Raw genomic sequence first — 26,236 nt, 5'->3', positions numbered from 1 at the left:
TTCAAACAAAATTAATGATGCCTCATTAAGCTTTATATACAGCACAGTTATGAGCCCTTCAGTCCCTGTTGTTGTTGTGCCTTCCTATATAAACCTTGATAAGGGGCCATGGGAAAGTGCTAGCAATAAATAGAGGATAATTTTTAAACAGGGTGGGAAAGTTGGTACTGCTATAGTCATTTATAAAGACTGTGGGGAAAGTACACAATATAGAAATACAGTGGGGGGGAAGAAATGGAGGACCTTCCCTCCCAGAATTCCATGCGGCAGAGAAAGGGCATGGAGGGGTTTCTCTGCCACATGGCATTCTGGGAAGTCGTGTCCACCATCGTTTTTTTTCCCATGGTCTTTATAAATTGTTCACTATAGCACTGCCAACTTTCCCATGTTATTTAAAAATTGTCCACTATTTCTATTTATTTCCTCTCTCTTCCCCGCTGCGACTTTCCCATGGCAAAGTTTATACTTTCATTTTAATCTTTTCATCCTTCACGTTCCTGCACTCACACAAAACCTTGGGTCATTTCTATCCCAGAATGCAATTGCCCATTCTACACTTGTTTGATTGCAATGCCAGCGTCTGCAGATGCAGGGGATTGTACTAGGGGACAAGGCTTTGAGAAGATTTTGCTTTTGCACTACATCCTTTTTTAGGCTGATTGGCCATTAAATCCTGGGACCAATTGCAAGTGTGAAAGGGGTTAAAGACATAGAGACTGCTAGAGAAGGAATCTGAAATGTCACGGAAGTGGAAATGGGTAGCTTTGGTTGTGATTTGGATGTGAGGTCTGATGGTCACCTTGAGGACAAATGAAATGAGGTTGTGAGCAGTTTGTATAATTTACCAGGGAGAGAAAGGATAGTAACTGAAGTTATCTCGGTTAAACAAGAAAGTCTGCAGATTCTGAGGGTGAATGTAATGCATAAAGACTCTGGAGAAACTCAGCAGGTCATGCAGCAACCATGAAGGGTAATCTTTTGTGCCTGGTCCTATTGCCAGGTATAACCAAAAACAGGCCACCACCTTTTTATTGGTTCTATCTGACAAAGGGCCCAGTTATCTGTTACCTCCTATGGGTGCTGCATCTTTCTCCAGCATTTTTAAATCATTTCATTGTTCTTGGAGGATATTTGTAATTGTCTAATATTGAATATCAGGGGAAAAAAATCTAATCTTAATTCAAATCAATAATTTTTGGAGAAAAATTCTAAAATGGGTCATTTGGATTTTTACAATTCAATTATCAATGAACTTTGCCACAATCAAAATTAACCATGCATATGACTTTTGAAATTGTTTCATAGACCATTGAAAATAATTGTTGACACTAACAACAGAACTCTATTGTGAAGAAATTCAGGTAGCAAGTGGGCATCTATTTGTTAATCATTAGTTGCCATTAGTTAACAATTAACAGAAGAAAATATTGGGATTGGTTAAATTGGGTTTGATTTTTTTAAATTGTCTAATCTGATCAATTTAGCACTTTTTGTTTTTCTCAAAATTAAAGATTGTAATTGTGGAATCTATTTCCTTCAAAGCTAAATTACTAATAATATAGGAATAAAATTACATTCTCTCATATCTTCCTCCCTTAATCCCATCTTTCTTTCCAAATATTTTAGATTTTCAGTATGGTGCTTTAAGACTACTTTAGATTTCTGACTTTAGAGTCTGCAGCTCTCAGTGAAAATTCTTCATTCTTGTCATTTGAAAGGGTATGCTGTCACTTTGGAGCTCACAAATGTCATAAATCCACTGTGAATAAGGACTAGACTGGATTATCCCTTGGCTGTATTGTGCTGACTATTGGCAAGGAATCTGAATGAATCTGCCAGAGTAAAAGGGCTCTGGGTTACAAATGAAAATCTGACTTTAACAACTTCTCCCATGGATTTTTGAAGCAGTTTTCAAGCCAGTTATAATAAATTGATTCATGGTATTCATTAATAACTAAATGCAGTGTATAAGTGCTATATATATATATATATATATAAAGGAGGAAAAACCCAACACCCAACCCCAACCAACCAATTTTCCCTTGCAACCGCTGCAATCGTGTCTGCCTGTCCCGCATCGGACTGGTCAGCCACAAACGAGCCTGCAGCTGACGTGGACTTTTTACCCCCTCCATAAATCTTCGTCCGCGAAGCCAAGCCAAAGAAGAAAATATATATATATACCATTAGTTTAATTATGGTAATGTTAGAGTGATTATTTAATGAAATGAAAGAATTATGTAGCAAGTGCATGTAGAATGAGTCAGTGCAGATTATCATAGAAAGCTAATATTGACTTGATGAAAAATTGGATTATGGGTAGATCTCAGGAACAGAAACCTTGCAAAAATTGGGGACTTCCTCTACAACATTTTAAACTGAGATTAGTCTTGGACCTGTACAAATGTATTGTGAAATGTGCAATCTGATACTTTGTGACAGATTTGAAGTTCAGTGGCAGACCTGCTGGGATTTGCCAGCCTTTTGCAGAGTAATTCAGTTTTTGCTTTTAATTATTTGGATTTTGTTTTGTTATTTGTCTTCAGTTTTTAAATTATGACTTGAATTTTAATATTTTAAATACCTCCATCTCAAACATTTTAAGAACTATAAAAATCAGTTGGAGCTTATGGAACAACATAAGCAGCTGCCAGCTTTGTTAGCTGTCAAAGGCTGTCATTTGAGCCATGTAATCTAGCCCATTATGACTAAGATGACGTCTCCACTCAAAAATTCCAAAAAATTCACAGCTCTAAGTTGTGAATATCAAGTGCTGTTTTTCTGCTAAGTCCAAGCTCTTATTAACCTTTTTGAGTGGATCCAAGCTATTTAATTTTGTGGAATGAGTGTAAGTAAATATTACGTTCCTTCAAGTGATGATGAGTTCACGGTTGATGAAGGAAAAGATAATTTTGTAATGATTTTTTGCAAAAGCATTTCTGAAGAAGAAGCAATTCACATTTATCAGATGCTGAAAGAATATTCCATAGTGTAGGGGGACGTCTAATTATGAATGTGGATGCTGACTAAGTTTTGGAGTTCATGAGATTTTGCATTTATTTCAAAATCATGGGAATGTTGTTCAGAAGCAGGATAGAAAAGCAGAAGACAAATTATCCTGGAAATACTCCTTATACAGAAAGGAATTAATTCCGTTGGATGAATTGTTTTCTTTCTTTTCCAATCTGACTGACTATGGTTTCAAGTGAAAACATGCAAATGCTGGAGAAACTCAGCAGGTCAAACAGTGCCTTTATCTTCTTTGGCTTGGCTTCGCGGACGAAGATTTATGGAGGGGGTAAAAAGTCCTGCGGTCTTCTTCAAAGGAGGCTGCTGCCCGCCAAACTGTGAGGCGCCAAGATGCACGGTTTGAGGCGTTATCAGCCCACTGGCGGTGGTCAATGTGGCAGGCACCAAGAGATTTCTTTAGGCAGTCCTTGTACCTTTTCTTTGGTGCACCTCTGTCACGGTGGCCAGTGGAGAGCTCGCCATATAATACGATCTTGGGAAGGCGATGATCCTCCATTCTGGAGACGTGACCCATCCAGCGCAGCTGGATCTTCAGCAGCGTGGACTCGATGCTGTCGACCTCTGCCATCTCGAGTACCTCGACGTTAGGGGTGTGAGCGCTCCAATGGATGTTGAGGATGGAGCGGAGACAACGCTGGTGGAAGCGTTCTAGGAGCCGTAGGTGGTGCCGGTAGAGGACCCATGATTCGGAGCCGAACAGGAGTGTGGGTATGACAACGGCTCTGTATACGCTTATCTTTGTGAGGTTTTTCAGTTGGTTGTTTTTCCAGACTCTTTTGTGTAGTCTTCCAAAGGCGCTATTTGCCTTGGCGAGTCTGTTGGTTCACGAAAACCAGTGCCTTTATATAGCAACGGTGAAGATACATCATCAACGTTTCGGGCTGGAGCCCTTCATCAAGGTGTGATTGATGGTTTCAAAGTTGATAAAGATCCACTTCGAAAATGAAATTTATCCATGCAGATTTAGCACAGTCTGCAAAAATGAATTTAGTGGGGGGTAAGCTAATGAAACCAGTGATGGTTTCATTTTTTAACTCTGCATTCATTACATAATGCTTGGTTATTTTATGACTTGATAAAGTTGTGATTATACAGGGAAGCATTTTTGTGACATAACTTCTTCTTCTTTTCTTCTTTGGCTTGGCTTCGCGGACGAAGATTTATGGAGGGGGTAAAAAGTCCACGTCAGCTGCAGGCTCGTTTGTGGCTGACAAGTCCGATGCGGGACAGGCAGACACGATTGCAGCGGTTGCAGGGGAAAATTGGTTGGTTGGGGTTGGGTGTTGGGTTTTTCCTCCTTTGCCTTTTGTCAGTGAGGTGGGCTCACTATAATATAATATAATAACTATAATAAGCCCAAATAACTAAATGTTCTTGGAAGCAATGAGGCACAAGAACTTAAAGCAAACAAAAAGACTTTGGAGGGATTCAGCAGGTCAGGCAGCTTGCTGGGTAGCTCCAGCTTCTCTTTGTAAGTTCAAGATTCCAGCAATATGCAGTCCTTGTCGTTTTTTTCTAGGAAACTTATCTAGACTCCAGCCAAGGTGCTCACCTGTTAGTGCAATTGTGTCATTATCCAAAGAAATGCATGTTGATCACTACATTTCTTTCACTGAATAGACAAATATATCACATTCTTGGTATTTCATTTTATTGTATATCAGTAGGTTATTTTTGTACATATTTACAGTCACTTTATGTTGACAATCTTAATGTGAAATTTCATTGTGCATCCAATTTTGTAAAAGGATGTTGAACTCAATAGCCAATACTGCAAATTTCCTTGAAACTAATTTACCATCATTTAAAATAGTTCCCAGTATTACCTTACCTATGGTATTAGTCACGTTGAAATGAGAGTTCATGTCTGCTGATTGAAACGAGTGTTTAAGCAAAAGTTCTTGGGGGTGGGGTGGGAAATGATCCTCTATACAGAATGGGCTTGGAATGTAGTCTTCAACAATTAAAATAGTCTGCCTCGTTTCCAGGCCTTTGATTTTTCTGTGTGCACTCTAGTTGGACTTTAATTGTACATGCCAATTCATAATGAAGCAATAATGATTGTTAATAATATGGTCTTTGGCAATTCTCCCAACAACCCTTTTTGGATTGTATTGCTTTTCTGCAGATAGTTGTGGCAAAAGTCAAATAGTCAGATATATATGAAACGATATGAAAGGAAAGAAACCACAGTATTAGATCAAAACAACATTCTGCAAATTCAGCTGTGGGTCATTAAAGCGTTGCTCCAGATTTGCCTTTTAATTTGCAGTGGTTTGACATTTGCTATATAAGAACAATTGAATGAGTCTTCCAGACAAGATAAACTGAATGAAAATACATTGCATCTTCTAGTTAGGGTATTGATTTATTTACAGGATGCACCCTCTTTTGTGTTTAGAAATGAAAAAAGTAATCTTTAGTTCATATTTCAACTGTCACTTTTCCCTTTGCTGGTGTTACATCGGAATGTAAAATGCATAGTTAAGCAAATTTTTCATTCCATTCATTGTTAAATATATTTTATTTAACTGCCCACTCAGCTAAATGTAAATGGCTTGTTTAAACCATTTTTAATGAAGGTCCTTTGTAATGTTTTGAAATATTATGTAGCTATTTTTTAAATGAAAACAGTGAAGGCTCTGTTAAACTCTGAATTGTGCGAGCATTGGCGAGCCCTAGGTAAGCCAGTTGTGGATATGGTGATGGAGACGGGGGGTGGGAATGGCGGGAAGAAATGGGGAGAAAATTGCGAGATACCTTGATTGAATGCAGATTATTTTATGTGTATGAATAGTGGATAGCTAGATAGCAATGCGGATAATCACAGTACTTCAAGGTACAAGGAGCATAATGAATGAATTCCTGAATAATACAGAATAAATACTTTTTATTTAGAATTCTTATGTAGTTTAAAAGTATAGATCCATAAATTACCTCTATCAATACATTTATTGTTTAGTGGGAACAATATGTCATGATAAATCTCTCCTGTGATTGCTTGTTCATAGGTTATTTGCATTGTATTCTTTTAATCAGTATGGTTGAACTGGCTTTCTCTGAACTGGGGTGGATTGAGTGAATCTTTTGGTATTGGCATTTAAATTTATGAATCCACCAATTCATTGCCCTTTTATTGTGAAACCTGTATTTGTGATGCCCAGATTATCTAATTATGATGGTAAAATTGAAGGAAAATTTGAAGGAAACTAACTCCTTTAGTTCTATGTTATATTTTTTTATCTTTCATCTGACTTTGCAATGGAGCTGCTCTAAGTTTCCATCACTTAAGTAGCTCAACAGAGAGGGAAACCCAATTTGAGCTTCGCTCACATTAACAAATAATGTTTTAAGGAAAAACTATTTAAAGAAGATTCATTCTTGTTTTTAAAGTGAAGGGAATGGTTGAACAAGATGGTGAAGGAGCACCCAAATGGGTCGACCAATAGTAAACAAGAAGGCAGTTGAAATTTTTTTAACAATTGCAGACAATTATTTTAATTAAACTATACTTTAAGAAGTTCCTATGCAATTTCGACAAAATGTTTTGTTGATTTACTACTGAGACTTCTGAAATTAGGGTGGCACAGTTGGCTTAGCAGTTAGCACAAGACCTTTACAGTGCTAGCGATCTGGACCGGGGTTTGAATCCCGCGCTGTCTGTAAAGAGTGCTTGTGTTCTCCTTGTTTCTGCATGGGTTTTCCCCAGGTGGTCCAGTTTCCTCCCACTGTTCAAAAACATACAGGGGGCTGTAGGTCAATTGGGTAGAATTGGGCAGCACAGACTCGTGGGCCGAAATGGCCTGTTACCGTGCTGCATGTCTAAATTTAGAAAAAAATTAAATTGCACTTTTCAGACATTTAATCTATTATGTGTTTAGAATTTGTATGTGAAAATATTTTTAGTAAAAGTAACAATTCATGCAAACCTGAAGAAAAATCTGTTATAAATTAAGTGCAAAGTAGAAACTAATATAACTAAAGGAAATGATAAAAAGGCAAATAAAGGTACTGATCAAAATTGCTTCAAATCTTGGAAATAAAATGGAAAGGAAATAAACCCTATAATTAAACTGAAGCTGTTTGATAAACAGCTGCTAAAATTATCATTTTTCTCCACAATCAACATCTCAGGAGAACAATTAGTTGGATTAAAATTTATGCATTCAAAAAAGATTCCTTCATATATTCAATTTTAATGAGCAAAATGCACTTTAAGTAATTGGCAAAGTGTCACGTTGTGTTTAATTTGGCAAATAGTTGATTTGCTAATTCCAGCTGCTGAAACAATAGCTGGGCTAGTAAAAATTATAAATATGGCAGACAAAAAGTCTGAAATCCAGATTGCATGTAAATGAGGCATGTTAAGTTGTATAGCTCTCTCAAAGAATGAGAGAGAGAGAGAGAAAATACTGTTGTTACATAAACCACAATGTGTCTAGCACATAGATATACATTATAAACAAAAGTCTGTGTAATATAAAAACAAGAATTGCTGGCTATCTCAATCAGTAACATTTTATTTTTCTGTTGTTAATTAAATGTCTTCTTTGGCTTGGCTTCGCGGACGAAGATTTATGGAGGGGGTAAAAAGTCCACGTCAGCTGCAGGCTCGTTTGTGGCTCACAAGTCCGATGCGGGACAGGCAGACACGATTGCAGCGGTTGCAGGGGAAAATTGGTTGGTTGGGGTTGGGTGTTGGGTTTTTCCTCCTTTGCCTTTTGTCAGTGAGGTGGGCTCTGCGGTCTTCTTCAAAGGAGGTTGCTGCCCGCCAAACTGTGAGGCGCCAAGATGCACGGTTTGAGGCGTTATCAGCCCACTGGCGGTGGTCAATGGGGCAGGCACCAAGAGATTTCTTTAGGCAGTCCTTGTACCTTTTCTTTGGTGCACCTCTGTCACGGTGGCCAGTGGAGAGCTCGCCATATAATACAATCTTGGGAAGGCGATGGTCCTCCATTCTGGAGACGTGACCCATCCAGCGCAGCTGGATCTTCAGCAGCGTGGACTCGATGCTGTCGACCTCTGCCATCTCGAGTACTTCGACGTTAGGGGTGTAAGCGCTCCAGTGGATGTTGAGGATGGAGCGGAGACAACGCTGGTGGAAGCGTTCTAGGAGCCGTAGGTGGTGCCGGTAGAGGACCCATGATTCGGAGCCGAACAGGAGTGTGGGTATGACAACGGCTCTGTATACGCTTATCTTTGTGAGGTTTTTCAGTTGGTTGTTTTTCCAGACTCTTTTGTGTAGTCTTCCAAAGGCGCTATTTGCCTTGGCGAGTCTGTTGTCTATCTCGTTGTCGATCCTTGCATCTGATGAAATGGTGCAGCCGAGATAGGTAAACTGGTTGACCGTTTTGAGTTTTGTGTGCCCGATGGAGATGTGGCGGGGCTGGTAGTCATGGTGGGGAGCTGGCTGATGGAGGACCTCAGTTTTCTTCAGGCTGACTTCCAGGCCAAACATTTTGGCAGTTTCCGCAAAGCAGGACGTCAAGCAAATGTAATGCAAGGAAATTGACATGCATTCAGATAGTTGTCCTTGATTGACAATGCAAATTTTGGACTTAAATGGAAGTCAAAGTGAGTGGCGGAGAGAAAAATAATCTGTTGAGATGTGATGGGGGAAAATCAGATGAGTGCTGGGTTGGAAATAAGACCTGTAAAAGTTTGCACAATTTAGCAAATAAATTGGTAAGTCTCTGGTGATATGGCTGGGTTCTTTGGGTGGTGGTGGGGGGGCGGGTGTCGAGGAGAAACCAACTGAAAGCTGGAGATGTGTGGAGAATTTCTGTTCAGCGAACCAAAGGATAAAAGGTAGGTAAATTAGTGGATCATATTTCAGTCCTAAGCACTGAAAAGTAAATATGATCTATTCCAACTTCACTAAAGACTTTTATTTTCTGCCAGCGTTTTTATTGTTGAGCCTGTAGCACCTTTCATACAGACTTGATGATGCTTGTTGTTGTGGTGCTTTATGTACCACATTAATATATTTCACTCATCAGCTTGCTCACACTCTTCCTCCAAATGCTCTGACAGTTCAGTTAGACATGAATCAATGTTGGCTTTCTCAAATCAGCCTACACCAGTTTAAGGGATGTAATTCTGTCCATGCTTATGCCTTCTAGAACTTTCCCCATTACTGAGTTTAAACTGCTTGTTGGGTTTATCCCTCCACTCTTTTTTGAACAAATTTATAGAAGTTTGGAAGTTTATTGCCAGGTCTCTGTAATTTTTTCTCTTGCTTCCCTTAGTAATTTGGGGTGTATCCCATCTGGACAATAGCTTCACTTTAAGAACCTTTGCCTTTCTAGTCTCTTCTTCTTGATGAATTTCTAATCCATCTGGCATCTTAACTGCCTATTCTTGTCGATGGGACTGCAACAGCATTGTACTTCTGGGTGAAGACCTGTAACGTTCTCATTTGGTGTCTAAGCCGTGTACTCTGCCTCTGTGAGTAGATCTCCTTCATAGATTTTGTTTGAGTGCCTGCCTACATTTTGTTTGTATCTTGCTGAAGGGATCAAGCCCAAAACATTGGTTCTGTATCTTTATCTTTGCTATGCCTGTCCCGCATCGGACTTGTCAGCCACAAACGAGCCTGCAGCTGATGTGGACTTTTTACCCCCTCCATAAATCTTCGTCCGCGAAGCCAAGCCAAAGAAAGATAAAGTATACTGTTTGACCTGCTAAGTTTCTCCAGCATTGTGTTTTTTTTACCTTCATAGAAATACTTGTTAACTTAAACTGACTCACCGAGGTTTGATCCTGACCTTGGGTGCTACCCATGTAGAGTTTGCACCATTTTCTTTATAATTGCCTAGATTTTTCCTGGCTGTTCTCACATCCAAAGGAATTGCTGCTGGGTTGATTGGCTATTGTAAAATTACCCTTAGAGTTGGTGAGTGCCAGCAGGATTGGGTAGAATTATAGAAATTTTGAGGAAGAAAAGCATGATCTTAACAATCTGGAATTATGCACTACTTTGCCTTTATTTTGTTTTAATCATGATCTCCATCTGCTTTTATAATATCAGTTTGCAAGGGCAAGTGGGCGCTCTTTGGTTATCAAATTATTGCTGCCATTTTAAAATGTGTTTGCAATCTCTATTTCAAAATGAAACTCTGTTGTCAAATGTTTGCACTGCTTTGCTTTATCATATCCTCCTGTCAGCATTGATGGTGTTTTTATGATATTTGCTTCTAATAGCCTAAATGGCAGGGAACTTGCTTGTTTTAACAAGTGTTGAGGCCTGACCCTAACTTAGCAACCTGGGTCGTCTTATTCTTTGAAGAAGGGCTCAGGCCTGAAATGTCAGCAATATTTCTTCACTTTTTTGGATGCTGAAAAGATAGACTGATTCCTACAGCATTTCTCTGTTTTTATAGTTATTATTTTGTAAAACCAGTTGAATCAGGATTAATGAGTGTTGAACTAGCTGTCTCAATTTGAATCTTAATTAATTCTTCACTATCTTTCAAGTTCGATTTGTTAGTTTGGTTTGTATCAAAACCAATTTGGAAAATTATAAATTAATTTTACTTCATGGATACTTGCAGATTTTGATTGGCGCCAATCCCTTTATTTATCATTTATTTATTTTTTGTTTGTGTCCACTGCTTATGCTTCTTCATTTCTCTAATCCTAATCTATCACTGCCCTCCTTTTCTCCTTCCTGAAGTAACCTATTCCAGCTGTGCAACCTTGTGTTTATTTTACCGAAACCTATTTTCTTTTGTGTGTGAGTTCATACATGCCATTACCTGCCACTGATTTGATAGAAAGGCTCCTGTGATCAGAATCTGTCTCCTGTTTAAAGTATGATTTTGGCATTTTGATCTTCAATGGAAATTCCAGCTCAGTTTTAAGGTACACTCTGTGTGATTTGAAAATATTGAAGAAATTATTGGATAAATAATTGTTCAACAAATAAAATGTGAACTGGCAATTTTAAGTATGTTTAGCAAGTTGCATGTGAGAATTCATTACTGTATATACTGAATTTCTCTTGAGAAATGTTAAGCACTCATTTGAAGTGAAGAGGCAGCTAAAAGAATTGGCAAGGCAAAGTTTGCAATATAGACAAGGTGTTGAAAATGGTTGCATTGGGTGAACAGCTACATTTTGTCTTTTCGCTCATCTGAGACTGTAGGTGTTTTTATGCCAGGTCTCCGCTTCGAGGCTGGCTCCAACCGCGGAGAAAAATTTGAACTTGCCCTTTTATGGATCAGCCCTAAAAGGCTGCTCCTGTGCCACTTTTGTGAAGAGTGGTGTCTTGTAGTGACCTCTGGAGCTGATGGAGGCGGAGTGACTGATGCCATAGCACTGCCCATCAACATGATGGCATAAATATGCAGCAAGCAATGGCCAATTTTGTTGCCCATAATCCCCCACGCAGCTGGAATCATTCTGGGAAACGCAGAGCAGTTCCATCAGCATGTGGAATTATGGGAAACAAAGTTGGCCATTGATCATTCTTCTGCCTGTCCAAATCTACGGCAGGGAATGGGGGGGGGGAGGAGGGTCATTAGAGATGCAGGATACACCTCATCTCCCTTCTACTGCACCCCAGCTGACAGGTGAAATGTTGCCTGATGAGAGTGATTAATCCTGACCACACAATTTAGGTTGGTTGGAGGGAGAGGGGAAACAGACTTATAGTTCAACCACCATCCAGCCAGAGCAGGAGAGCAGAATGCTTGTGATCCCTGGGGATGCGCGCCAGCTCTATCCTGTGTCCGCTGCACCCTCTCAGCACCACCTCTTAAGTGTGTGAAGCTGACAGGGTGGTTCTCCATGAGCCCACCTTCCATTTCCTCCTCTGACTCCCGACTGTAGAGTTCTCCCTTGGGGTGATGTGGGGGAGGGAGAGAATAGGGGAAGGAGAGAATAGGGGAAGGGGGATCATTCATTAGAGACCAGGACAGTGGCATGAAGTCGGCCCAAAACTGGCATCCAGAGAGGAGCTAAAATCCCCCATGCGCACATGGTTTGCGGGGGAGGGGTGGCAGTGAGGGGGAAGAACTGGCACAGGCAGCCGCAGCAGCAAAGACCTCAGGCGAAGCTCATTAGACAAATGTCTGCAGGAATTACCCAGGGTTCTGCCTGACATTAACTGTTTAGTGCAGATTCACTAAACAGCTTTGTTAGGTCTTGGGTCACGGGCTGATGGTGTCATCGTGATGTCATCAGCCGGCCCCAAGCCTACTGCTTGAAACAACTATACATTCTATGAAGCGAAGTGGAGTGCTCTGCTCCACCCCTGCCACAAGCCTGAAGAGGAATCAGAGTTGACACCTCAGAGCCATTCACAGAGCATTTATGAAGGTAAACTCTGTGACGTGAGGGCGGAGCGGAGAATCTCCGCCTTTACAGTTGCATTTTATTTTACACACTATAAAAGGGCTATTGTCATAGTTTTATTTTTTTGGTTTTATAAATTTAGTTTGTTGCATTAACCTTGACGGATTTATTTCCCAAGTGTGTGTCAAATGTATTGTAAAAGTATTTTTAATTAATGGCTGGATTTGTATGAAGGATTCACATTTGTATGAAGAACCAACAGAAAAGTGCCCACATTTTGGAAGTTAATGGCTTGCAGTTATCAGCAAACCTAAATGTTAACGCTGTTTTACCAATTGTGTTTTGATATTCTTTGTGGCCTAAATAATAAACAAAATACATTTAAAGGTCAGTTTAACCAAATGAGATTAAAGGCCATTTTAAATTCACCAAATGGGGATGTAGCTGGAAAAGCCAGCATATTGCCCTTTTGTTCGGCATGAATCGAGTCACACAGTCTGAACAGGCCAATTTTGGTAAATTTTCTTCACTTAGCTTTCTATAAACTGATCATAGAAGCAATGGTAACTTTTTTCCAGAACACATTCTAAGCCTTCTAAAATATTGTAAAGAAATTCCAAAGAAAACCAGATTAAAGTCACATTGACAAGTATCTGAGGGTTGCTTTGTTTACTGACCTCAATCAAGGCAACTGCTGGAACAATAGAATTTTACAATTTTATTTCCTGCTGTCACTCCGACCTCTGGCCTGAGGAAATTAGCTTGGACTTGTAATCTTGTTTAGTAACAAACGAAAGAGAGAGCCATTGCGGAAAGTAATTATTTGGCAATTATACTGTTATTTGGTAAACATCCACAAAGGTTTCCATTTGATTTAAAAAGGCTACTTAGTTGTGGCAAAGAAAGTGCATTTTGACAGAAGTCAAGTTAAGTTGCGTTTATTCATCATTCATACCATAAACTTTGCAGTGTACAGTGAAAATGAGATCATGTTTCTCTGAACTGTGGAACTGGTTATTTACATGGATAATTACCTCAGAAACAATTTTTATAAATAACATATCTTAAATAGCGAATCACTCATTAAATATCATGTTTCCTAATCTAGCTGTGTGTCCCTGGTGTTCAGAAGCCTCACGGCTTGGGAGATAAACCTGTCTCATAATCTGGTCATGAGGGCTCAAATGGCAGGATGGCAGGAGAGAGAACAGATTGTGGGAGGAGTGTGTGAAATCCTTCACGATGGTTATGGCTTTCTGTTATAAATGTCCATCCTGCCAGGGAGGGACACCCCAATAATCCCCTCAACAGTCTACTATCTACTGTAGGGACTTGTATTCTGAGATGGTACAGTTCTCGAATCAGGCAGTGAAACAGTTACATGGGATGCTCTCAATTAAGTGAGGGTGGAGGGTGGAAGCAGAACTTTCCTCAATCTCAGTAGGAAGTAAAGATATTGTTGGGCCTTCTTGGCAATGGATCTGGACAGAAGAAAGCACCTTTGGAAATGTATTGATGAATGAACAACACTCATCCTCTCATTTGAACAGTTTCAAAGCATCCTTGATCCATTGATTAATGCCCATTGTTGATTTGATCATTTTCTAAATTTTATGCCCAATTAAACAGTACTGCATTTTAAATCACTGTAATGTAAACGTTATCAATGGATATTAAAATTGTGGTGTCACTAACTTGTTTTATAATGAGCAAAACATTTCCCTCTCAAGAGCCTTAAAAAATGTTGATTTCAGATTTATTGTCAGAGAACATGCACAACATCACATACAACCCTGAGATTCTTTTTCTGTGGGTGAGGCAAACTTACCACTTATTAGTAGTGCACAAAAATTGTACACAGTGTATATGTGTAAACAGATTATGAATGTAAACAAGCTGGGGAATGTGGAGAAAATAAAAAAAATCAATAAAGTGCACAAGTATGAGTCTTTAAATGGGTCCCTGATTGAGTTTGTCATTGAGGAGTCTGATAGTGGAGGGGTAGCACTGTTCCTGAACCTAGTGGTGTGAGTCTTGTGGCACCAAAACCTCTTTCCTGATGGTAGCAGTGAGAACAGAGCATGTACTGGGTGGTGTTGATGCTTGCTGCTGCTTTCCGACGGCAGTGTTCCTTGAAGATGTTCTTGATGGTGGGGAGTGTTTTGCCTGTGATGTCCCGGGCTGTGTCCACAACCTTTTGCAGGGCTTTATGCTCAGGGGTATTGGTATTCAGATTGTGATTGAACCAGTCAGCACACATCTGTAGAAATTTGCCAGGGTTTCTGGTGTCATTACCAAACTTCTTCAAACTCTAAGGAAATAGAGGCGCTGACGTGCCTTCTTTATTTGAATATTTTATTTTAATTTTCATAGACTTGTCAAACAAACATTATTATCTATTTTAACATTCATATAACATAGTCTCTATTTATCCCCACCATCCCCCATCCTCGTACAACTGAAAGTAACGTCAATTAAATTACCTCAATAGCAAACGAAAAAGACCCCATAAATTCCCCCCTTCTCTTTCCCCCTTCCAATTTCTTTACCCTCCCTCCCCCCCGGCATTAATAACCAAGCTATTGGTGCCAATCCCCCCCCCCCCCGCCATTTTGGGACTGGCTCAATGCATGCTGATGAGCTTTCTTATTGATGCCATTGGTGTGTTGGGTCCAGGAAAGATCCTCCAAGATAGTGTCTCCAAAGAACTTAAATTTTCTCACCCTCTCCACCTCTGATCCCCCAATGATCACTGGATTATATACCTCTGGTTTTCCCTTCCTGAGGTCAACAATCAGCTCCTTAGTTTGGGTGACATGGAGTAAAAGTGTGTTGTTGGTGCACCATTCAGCCAAGTTTTCAATCTCCCTCCTGTATGCCAACTCATCGCCTTTTTTTATAAAACCCACTACTGTGTTGGTACTGGCAAATTTGTAGATAGTGTTATTGTCATACCAAGCCACACAGTTGTAGGTGTAAAGTGAGTAGAGCAATGGGCTAAGAATGCAGCCCTATGGTGCTCTGGTAGTGATGGAGATTGTGGAGGAGATGTTCTTACCAATCCTCACTGATTATGATCTGGGTATGAGGAAATGCATGATCCAGTTACACAGTGGGTGTTAATTCCCAGGTCTTTAAGTTTGTTGATCAGTTTTGAGGGGATAATGGTGTTGAATGCTGAACTGTGGTTGATAAAGAGCATCCTGATGGGATCTTTACTGTCCAGGTGTACCAGGGGTTTGTGTCGATCCAGTGAGAAGGCATCTGCCATAGACCTGTTGCTGCAATTTGCAAATTGGAACATGTCCCCGTTGCCGCTCAGACAGGAGCTGATCTGCTTCATCACCAGCCTTTCGTAACACATCATCACTGGTCGATAGTTGTTAAGGCAGGTTACTGCACTCTTCTTGGCGCCTGTTTGAAACAGGTGGGGACCAGGTCCTGCTGGAGTGAGATATTGAAGATATCCTTGAATACATTGGTCAGTGGTCAGCACAGATTTTGAATACTTGGGCAGGTACTCTATCTGGGTTACATGCAGTTTTCATTAAATTGTTTATATCAATCTAAGTTGCACATAACACATAGGTTCATAAAATATTAACATTCCATCTCAGTGGGTTGAAAATGCTTTATTTGTTTTTAACTTGAATACAATGCATAACTTGCATGCTGCATAAAACTGTCCCTTCAGAAATAGTTATACTGATATATGAGCAATCAGGAATTCAGATTTGCCAACTTGGTCATCCTGAAAAGTCTAATATTCATCAATAACTTTATTGTTAAATACTTGTAGTTTCCTTGGCATGTGTAAAATATTCTCGATCATCAATTTGTAATGATAAACCTTGAAGTACTTTTTAAATAAATTGCAAATCATGGACCCATGTAACATAGGTTTTTTTTAGGCTGGCCAGGATGATTCTCACAGCCAATTCTGATGAACAACTTATTTGCAGGCATATCTTCATTGAGGTACTGTATGTAACATTCTGTGGAAAAACTTTTGGTCATACTTTCTCAATGGAAGTTAAGATCATGTTGACTCCCTGGGGGACATTCTGAAATAAATTACAAAAATTACATTCTGAAATAAATTATGTAACATTCTGTGGAAAAACTTTTGGTCATACTTTCTCAATGGAAGTTAAGATCATGTTGACTCCCTGGGGGACATTCTGAAATAAATTACAAAAATAGATTTTCCACAGGATCTGGAGTTGTATCTTTTGGGAGATATTGGGGACATATATCAAATTCAGTTTGTGAAGGTCTGATAGTACAGATCTATCACCAATGTATATAGTGTATATAGTTACAGTATTTAGACTGTGCTTACAGCGATTGGCTAAGAGCTTAGCCACGCCTACTGTCTGGGGCTTAAAAGGTTGTGTCCCTAGCCAGGTCGGATCATTCCGGACTGGTCGGCCACCTGTGAAGAGCTCCTGTCTTTTGCTAATAAAAGCCTTGGTTTGGATCAACAAGTCTGATTCTTTCGACGAGCTGTACAATTTTATTAGCAAAAAGAAAAAAAGATTTTTTTTTGAAAGGGATGGAGCGTTTGACTCAGCCAGAAAAACTTGATATCGACCCACAGTCAGCTACAGCCTTCAAAGCCTTTAAGTTCTGGCTGCTGAACTTTGAAAACTTCCTGAGATTCATTCGGGTGGAGGAGGATAACCAGCGTTGCTGTCTATGGTGTCCTTGAGAGTCTACGAGAACATCCAGGATGAGACCACTTACACCGCAGCCATAAAGGTACTGAAAGAACTGTATGATCAACCGGTGAACAGAGTTCATGCCCAACTCATGCTTGCATCGAGGAAGCAACAGCACGGCGAGTCCAGCAGGGCATATTTACAAGTATTAAAGGCGTTGGGCAAGGACTGTAACTGTGTGGACAAAACTGCTGCCGAGATCACTAGCGACCTCGTCCGGGATGCCTATGTGGCCGGGCTCCGATTGAACGAAGTGAGGCTGTGCTTGCTCAAGCAAGGAGTAGAAAAACCAGAGGACGTGGCCCGGATTGCAATCACAGTGGAGGATGCAGCCTTAAAGTCCAACGAGTTCTCTAGGGACTGGACCCCTCGTTCTGATGTGAGTAGAGTGCCCTTCTACCCTACCACCCCCCGAGATACTGACGGCCTGTCGGCTACTGCTACACTGCCACCTGCGAACCCAAAATGTTATTTCTGCGGGAGGGACAAGTACAGCAGGTCCAGTGCCCAGCAAGAAAAGCCAGGTGCCTTAAAAACGGCCACTTTGCTGCAGTCTGTAGGTCTAAAATGGCCACCGGCAAACACAGTGCCTCGTGTGAAGCCCAATTGCCACTATCCCATTCAAACTCTTCTTCCCCAGAGCACTCATCCAATGAGAGCGAGGGCTCCCCTGCACGGCAACGCCTGACGTCACGGAGATGCCGAACCCGGAAGGGGCAGCCCACCCTCGCAACCATGGCGTTGGCCCACCTCTCGCCACTGTGCGGAACACTCGACCCAGCCACGGTCCCGACTATGGCAACCGCTGCTGCTGCCGCCGCCACAGCCACCCCCGGGGCCGACGCTGCTGCTGCCCGCTCCCCATCTGTCACTGCCTATGCCGCCGCCAATGCAGCCACCACGACCGACTGGGGACCTGCCGTGGCCAACGCTACTGCTGCTGCTGCCCACTCCCCTGCTGCCGCCGCCTACGCTGCTGCCGGTGTGGCCACCACGACCGGCTGGGGACCCACCACGGCCAACCAGGCCCCGTGCCGCAACAGAAGGACCAACAGCACCCCAACGACCTGGGCCACCCTGCCGACAACACAAATGGGGAATTAAGCGAAGGAGCAGTCGCACCCGACGAGCCCGCTGGCGACACCACTCCAGCGACCCCAATCCCGGCACCACAGCGGTCACGCCGGATGGTCAGACCCCCTGACCGCTACAGTCCTTAACCTACCCCTTCCTTTCATTCTCTCCCTCATTTTTTTGTTTTTTCTCCAAGAAGGGGTGAATGTGATAGTACAGATCTATCACCAATGTATATAATGTATATAGTTACAATATCTAGACTATGCTTACAGTCCCTCTCCCTCTTCAGCCCTTCCACCCCAGGGTCAGTTCTCCAAGAAGGGGTGAATGTGATAGTACAGACCTATCACCAATGTATATAGTTGCAGTATCTAGAGTATGTAATGACTGTGCTTACAGCAATTGGCTGAGAGCTTAGCCACGCCTACTATCTGGGGTTTAAAGGGTTGTGTCCCTAGCCAGGTCGGATCATTCTAGACTGGTCGGCCACCTGTGAAGAGCTCCTGTCTTTTGCTAATAAAAGCCTTGGTTTGGATCAACAAGTCTTTGATTCTTTCGACGAGCTCTACAAGGTCGCCTTGTCGGTAGCTAAGTGTATAGTGTATAGTTGCATTCCCCTGGAGAAAATCTCATACAATCTAAGGAGGAAATCAGACGCACTGTGATAACTCTATTTGAAGTGCATTGGTACACAGATTTGTCTCCACCCCCCTCCACTTGGAAATATGGGTACTGTAACAATCCTTCCCAGCAGGGAAATTAGTTGGATTAAGGAAGTAGGGCATGAGGCAGACAATGTACTTTTTTAGTTTTGTCTTTAGTTTTTTATTTTTTTATTCCTTACCTTTTGTTATTTAGTCACCCTGTTTGTTATTTTCCCTAGGCTTCTGTAGGGGTCATTAACCCCACCAGTATTGGTGGCTGTATAATTTATATGACCGTATTCTCAGTTGAATTGGGGTTGTGGTGGGAGGGGGGGGGGGTGGAATAAATACAGACTCTTTATGTTATACGAGTGCTTAAAGGAATTGTTTGTTTGAATTTTTGACTCTATGAAGATCAAAAATAAAATATTTTTAAGAATCATGTTGATTCTCAACATTTTCTCACCAAGATCTTTCCAAGTGGCACAGATCTTTCCCATGATTCACAGTTTATCTGCTCAAAATTGCATCATAGAGAATATCAGGGCACACTTTTTGCTAAAGAATAATTTTGAGTATGTTGATTTAATTAATGAGCGAGCAGGTTAAGAGTGGGAAAATCTTTCAACTGACCAAGGAGGAGTTCAAACATATGGAGGAGCTGGGGATCGTCTACAGGTCAGACAGCCTGTGGGCCTCCCCTCTGCACATGGTACCCAAGGGGATGGCGACCTTGCGAGGACTATCAGTACCTCAACAATTTACCCCAGACCACTACCAAATCCCCCATATACAAGATTTCATGCCCAACCTGCATGGCATGACCGTTTTCTCCAAAACCGACTTGGTATGAGGTTACCATCAAATCCTCGACCACCCAGACGACCATCATCACACATTTCAGACTCTGAGTTCCTGTGCATGCCTTTCGAACTTAAAAACGGAGCGCAGACCTTCCAGCGCTGATGGATGCAGTGGGCAGGAATCTGGACGTTGTTCTCATCTACCTGGACGACATCCTCATCGCTAGCTGGAACCACCAGGAACATGCTACTCACCTACGCAAACTCTACTCCTGCCTGACAGACTTTGGCCTCACGATCAACCCAACAAAGTGCCAGTTCGGCTGGGAGGTGATAGATTTCCTTGGCCACAGGGTCGCCAGGGTCGGAGCAACACAATTGCCAGAGAAGGTGGAGGCCTTTCGGCAATTTGCAAGGCCCACCACGGTCTAGGGCCTTCTGGAATTCGCCGGCATGGTCAATTTTTACAACTACTTTATACCTGCTGCAGCATTAATCGTGTGCCCCCTTCTTTGCCATGATGACCTCCAAATGGAAAGACTTGGCCTGGAATGAGGAGGCAGCCACAGCTTTCCAAAGGACCAAAGAAACCCAGCCCACGACACGTCACTGGTCCACCCCCAGAATGGACATTCTCACCTCCTTGACAGTTGATGCATCGGCCACAGCAATAGGGGGGGCGTACTCGAACAGCTGGTCAACAGACATTGGAGGCCACTGGCCTTTTTCAAATGCCATTTGCACCCCCCCCCAAGTTAAAATACAATGCTTTTGACTGGGAACTCCTAGCCCTCTACCTCATGGTCAGGCATTTTATCGTCTTTGCCATCCACAAACCCTCACCTATGCCTTCACAAAGTTCCCATACAGCAGTTCGAACCACCCAGCTGAAAATTTGACCACATCCACGTCGATATCGTCGGTCCCCTACCCGTTTCATGAGCAGCCCGGTATCTCCTCACAGTGGTCGACTAAGCCACAAGATAGCCAGAAGCTATCCCCCTCAAAGACATGTCTCCAAACTCCTGTGCCAGTGCAGTGCACGCACACTGGATATCCCAGTTCGGGACACCGGGCCATATCAGATTGGTCAGGGGAGCACAGTTCACCTCAGCTTTGTGGACACAGCTCACCTCAGTGCCCGTATTCTTAAAGACAATAACGATGTGTTCGTTTGCCAAGGTGTGCCCTCGCTACCAGCGACCCTATGAAGGCCCCTACACAATGAACAGCAGGAGCAGCAACATGTTCACATTAGACATTGGGGGCAGGGAGGAACTGTTGAATGCCAATCTCCTGAAGCCCGCACATCTCTACCTCAGCCAGCCGGTTGCCCTACAGCCAGCCAAGTGTAGGGCAGGCCCCCTAAGGCAAAACCAACACTGGACTCGGGGGCACAGCACGGTTCTGGGTGGAAGGGGTTGTGTGGCGGTGCACATCTCTGATGGCAGGCGAACCAGCTCCATGTGTTACGGTTGTGGCAGTGGAGCAGGTGTGTCAAGATGGCACCACTGGGGACTTTTTTTTCCACTGACCGGGTCAGGTCTGCATGCGCTTGGGGCAACATCATGATGTGGTTTCCGGCATGGGGGCGGGACTTAACTGTAGCCTTATAAGGTACTGCACGGGAAATTTCAAAAAACAACTGGAGTGCAAACTAGCCCACTAACTGGTCTTGTTCTTCCTGACTCGATTTATCTGGCACTATATTGGTGACCCCAAAAGGTCCAGACGCCTCATTGGAACTAGTCATTGCTGCCACTTTTGTGGCACAAATGTTCCTGAACACTTGTCTTCACCCCATGCCTTAACCCTTGCTGCCAACAAGCAAGGACTGCTCCACTTGCTTCAGAGTTGCTAAAGCAATTATCAGTAAGCAATCCCATTTTCTGAGATGATGTAAGCAAAGTTATTAATGAAGTAGTAGAAGATTAAGGGTGGGACATTACCCCAGGGAACTCTTGCAGTGATGTTCTGAGTGACCTCTGGCAACAATAAACCTCCTTTCTATGAAGTATGACTCCAGTCACTAAAGTGCTTTCCCTTTTGAGGCCCATTGACTTCAGTTTTAACCGGTGATTTACATGCCATATTTGATTAAATGTAGATTTAACGATAATGGCAGAAACTTTCATCTCTTTTATGTTTTGGACCAAGGCTATGGTGAGGTCTGGATTTGGGACATCCTGTGACGGGTGTGGTTGAGTAGGTTATTGATGAATATATGCAGCTTAATAATTCTGTTGATAATAGCTTCCTTCACTTGGCTGAGGATTGAAGGTAAACTGATGGATAATTGAGTTTTCAGCCAGATTGAGTTTCTTTCATCTGAATAGGATGTACCTGGAAAATGTTGCATGTTATTGGATAGATTCCAGTGTTACTTTACAAGAGCAGCTTGACTCTAGGTGTGTCTATTTCTGGAGTACAGATCATAAGAATTCCAGTGAAGATGTCTGGTCCCAAAGGCTTTGTTGTATCTGCTGTGCTCAGCCATTTCTGCACATTAAAATGTCAGGAGATTTTGAAATTAGCTGCTGTCTGGAATATGTAAGTCCAATTTTAGCATATTTTCTGTGTGTAACTTGCCTGAAGGCCATTTCCACTGCATCGTAGCCAATTTCTCATTTGCTTTTGGGAAAGCCAATTTGTGCACAACGCTCTTTTTGTGCATCACAAAATCAGCAAAGATCCAATTTAGTAACATGGTCATGTGTGCACAATATGTGTTTCATATATAAGCAGTTGGCTCAAAAACTAAAGTGTAGATTGGCTCTTTAATAATCTGTATCCCAAGTATTGAAAGCATCTTGCACATCTGCAATGTGTATGATCTTCCCATCATACACAAGGCCGGCACCAGAACAAGTCTTAGCGGGGGGCATTAGGGTATCCGCATGAGGCACAATCTAATGATCGAAAACTCGTTTTATGGAGGGGGTGGTGATGGTGCCTACCTGCCTACCATGAACCTCCTCCATACATAGCAGACAATCCCGATGCTTATATTGTGGGCAGACTAGTGATGCTAGACACTAGTGACGCTTAACACGCTATTGACGCTAGTGGTGGGGGTGTTACAGTACCTTGTTTGAGTGGCAATGCCCGTGAAGGCCCCTCCCCCTTGGCACCGACCCTAGTTGTACACATATCCAAGGATTATTCATTTTGTTCCATTTTGATATTTTTTGACGGTGCAATTCAGTGTCTTTTGGATGCCATGTTAGTCTGCAGTTTCTTATAACCATATATCCGTTTACAGCACGGAAACAGGCCATGTCGGCCCTTCAAGTCCGTACCGGTTCACTTGAACAACTCCACTAGCTCCTCCGCAAACTCCTGAGGAAGTAGAGGCTTTCTTCATGTGTTGCTTTTTTTTTCAGAAAAATTTGCATTAGTAGTTAAAAAATTTTAATTGTTGAAATTGCCACTTTGAGATCACTGAAAGTTATCTCTGGTTGAAAAAGGCAATTGAAAAAAGCAAATTCTGCTATTTTGCAAGGAGATTTAAATCCAAGAAGTAATTTTTTTTCTCCAGTTATATTGAGTCTGATGTATGCATTTTTGTTTACAGGACTGAATCTCTGCCCAATGCACTAAAGGTTTACCTCTTCAATTCTTGGGGTGGGGAGATTGTCCTAAAAAGTAAGATAAAAGAACAGAAACTATTCTCCAAGAATTTAGGAGAGGGAAATTCTTATGGAGCAAGACCAAGTAGATACAGAGTCCAAAGTTGCTGTGTCTTGGAACCAGCGATCACAAAAAAAAATCAGCTATTCAAGACTAAGGTTAAAAAAAATATGAAGGAGTCTCATTCCTGGCTTCACTGTCAGATATGCTGCTGCAGAGTGAACTGTAATGTCTCAGTAGCTGTCCCTGAACCATTATTCTAAGGTTATTTTTAGCTGCAGTGTCCTGCTATATTTAGAAACAGTTAAGAAATTCAGCTTTGAACCAGAGAGGTACATTGTGATTGGTGCATAGCACAAGAATTTGAGGTCTAATTTGTTCTTAATAGTTATTAATTTCAATGTAAAAACTCCAATCTTTCCATTCTTCTGACTTAAAATATTCATGATATGAGTATTCAGGGGAAAGGGAATTTTGAAACAACCAAAATCAGTTCTGATGTTTTAATTCTTTTTCATTCTATTATCTAGTGTGAACGAATAACACTTTTACAACCTAATCATTCTACTCTTGCTTACATTTCAGTGTTATTTTTGAAGAAATATTTGAGAATGTTAACATTCTTAAAACTAAGTCTTATTCAATTGAAGATTATTTTCATTTTAATTAACCTAAAAAAGTCCAGACATCGAAATTCTCATGTTCCTGGTCAAGGTCAATGGGAGATCATGAAATGCACTTTGAACTTTGTCAATTTATTTGCATAATTTTTAACAGATAAAAATAGTCTTCAAAGCTGATCCATGAATAGAATTTGACATGTAATCGATAAACCAACTTTTGTACTCGTTTGGGTGAAAACTTTAAACATTCTAAAGATTTAAATCCATCATCTCAACTAGGGTCTTCTCTGAAAGATCAAAGTTCAATTCCATTTTTATAAAAATCAACTGTTTTAAGAGATTTGTAGTTGTGTTAGTACTGTAATGATTTTGTGTTTTCTGCTTGTCTTTCTAAGTGATATATACAGTATTCTAGCATTGAATTGATCTAACTATGCAAATTGTCTTACTTTGGATTGCTTTGTGAATGTCATTAATTATATTTGAGGGAATACGTGAGATGGGCCTTTTATCCAAATGGCGAGGGAAAAGTCGTAGAGATATTAAAATTAATTTGCTTCTCCATCACTTTGTAAAAGTGGGGTCCAACATGCCCCTTAAAATATTTTGTTTACTTTCTGGTCATTCGTGGAAACTGGTGCCTAGACTCTGGATTAGATGCATCGTTGTCAATTGATGCTTCTATTCTCATAGACCACCTGAAATTGGAGTTCACTACATCAGACTTCTAATTATCCAGCACATGGTGTTAAGATGTTATAGTTCTGCTGTAGAGTGGAACTTTGAGTAAACAAAGAGAGGTTGGAGGGACTCCACAGGCCAGGCAGCACCCATAAGGGAAATGGTCAGTTTCAGTTGGGAGCCTTTATCAAGACTGTGCAGTACTTTAATAAGAGTATGTGTATTGTATACAAGTTCTTAAGCCCCTGCTCTACTCACTATACACCTATGACTGAGTGGCTCAGTACGATAACAACACGATAGTGGGTTGTATAAAAAGGGGCAATGAGTCAGCATACAGGATGGAGGTTGAAAATTTGGCTGAATGGTGCACCAAAAATAGTACTCAATGTCACTAAACCAAGAAGCTGATTATTGACTTCAGGAGAGAAAACCAGAGGTGTACAATCAAGTGATCACTGGGGGATCAGAGGTGGAGAGGATGAGCAAATTTAATTTCTTTGGAGTCACTATCGAAGGATATTTTCTGGACCCAACACACCAATGGCATCGTGAAGAAAGTATGTCAGCGCCTCTACTTCCTCAGGTGTTTGCGGAGGTTTGTTATGACATTGGAAACCCTGGCAAATTTCTGCAAAGGTGTCGTGAAAACTGTGCTGACCAACTGCATCATGGTCTGGTATGAGAACACCAAAACCCTCAAGTGGAAAGCGCTGCAAATGGTTGGACACAGCGGATGCTGTTAGATCCACGCCACTCATCGCATGCTCTGTTCTCGCTGCTACCATCAGGAAGGGGATATAGGTGCCACAAGACTCATACCACCAGGTTCAGGAACAGCTGCTGCCCCTCCACCATCAGACTCAACAACAAACTCAATCACAGACTCGTTTAAGGACTCTTGCTTTTGCACTTCATTGATTTTTTTTCTTTCTCTCTGTTGTTTACATTTCTTTACTTACATGTAAACATATCTTGAATATAGTTTTTTTTGCACTACCAATAAGTAGTAATTCTGCCTTGCCCACACAATAAAGAATCTTAGGGTTGTATGTGATCTTAGGGTTGTACGTACTCTGACAATAAATTGAAGTTTAAATTGTTTATTTAAAGAAAAATATACTTGCCTTTGAGGTGGTTTGGAGAGGTTCCCTTGATTGATTCTGGGGTGAATGTTTGTCTTCTAAAGGAAAGTTGAATCGAGTGGACCAACAATCACTCGAATATAGAAGAATGAGAAAAAAAACTTATCGAAGCATGCAAGGTTCCAAGTAAGGTGGGTCCTGTGAAATGTTTCTCCTGTTCTCCTGTGAAATGTGGAAGTGGAGATGGAGCCAAGAGAGGAGTTTCCTCTATTAGAATGTGCCTATTTTGGTTCTCCAGCCCAAAAGGATGTGGATGAGCTATGGGCTTCATTGTTGCATTCTTGTTGTCATTAAAGGATTCCATGTTCATTCGTGCATTAAGTAGAGTTTTGATAAAGAACTACTAGGCTTTGGAACTTTTATTCAGTGGTTGTAATGATGCCAGACTTTTGATATTTACAATGTTATTTGTTTGAAGTAGGCACAACTTTTGATATCTGCATTTAATTACAGAAATCCAGAATTTGCTGTCAATGGTTTCACTCCACAATATTCCCCCTCCATCACCCTTTGATGGAACAATTACTTTTTTTATGTAATATCCTTGTCTTTTTTAATTGCCAAGTTGTTTTAAATGCGGAGTGT

General features: G+C 41.4%; 1 protein-coding gene across 4 annotated transcripts in view; it reads left to right on the top strand.

Annotated features, from left to right (window-relative positions):
• LOC138749573 (lysine-specific demethylase 2B-like) overlaps positions 1-26,236 on the top strand; it is a 702,276-nt gene that overhangs the window by 639,090 nt on the left and 36,950 nt on the right. The window lies entirely within an intron of this gene.

Source organism: Narcine bancroftii, chromosome 14 (genome assembly GCF_036971445.1).
Source record: "Narcine bancroftii isolate sNarBan1 chromosome 14, sNarBan1.hap1, whole genome shotgun sequence".
NCBI classification, from domain to species: Eukaryota; Metazoa; Chordata; class Chondrichthyes; order Torpediniformes; family Narcinidae; genus Narcine; species Narcine bancroftii.
Note: the sequence above shows the minus strand (reverse complement) of the source record. Positions and strands in the feature narration are given on the sequence as shown.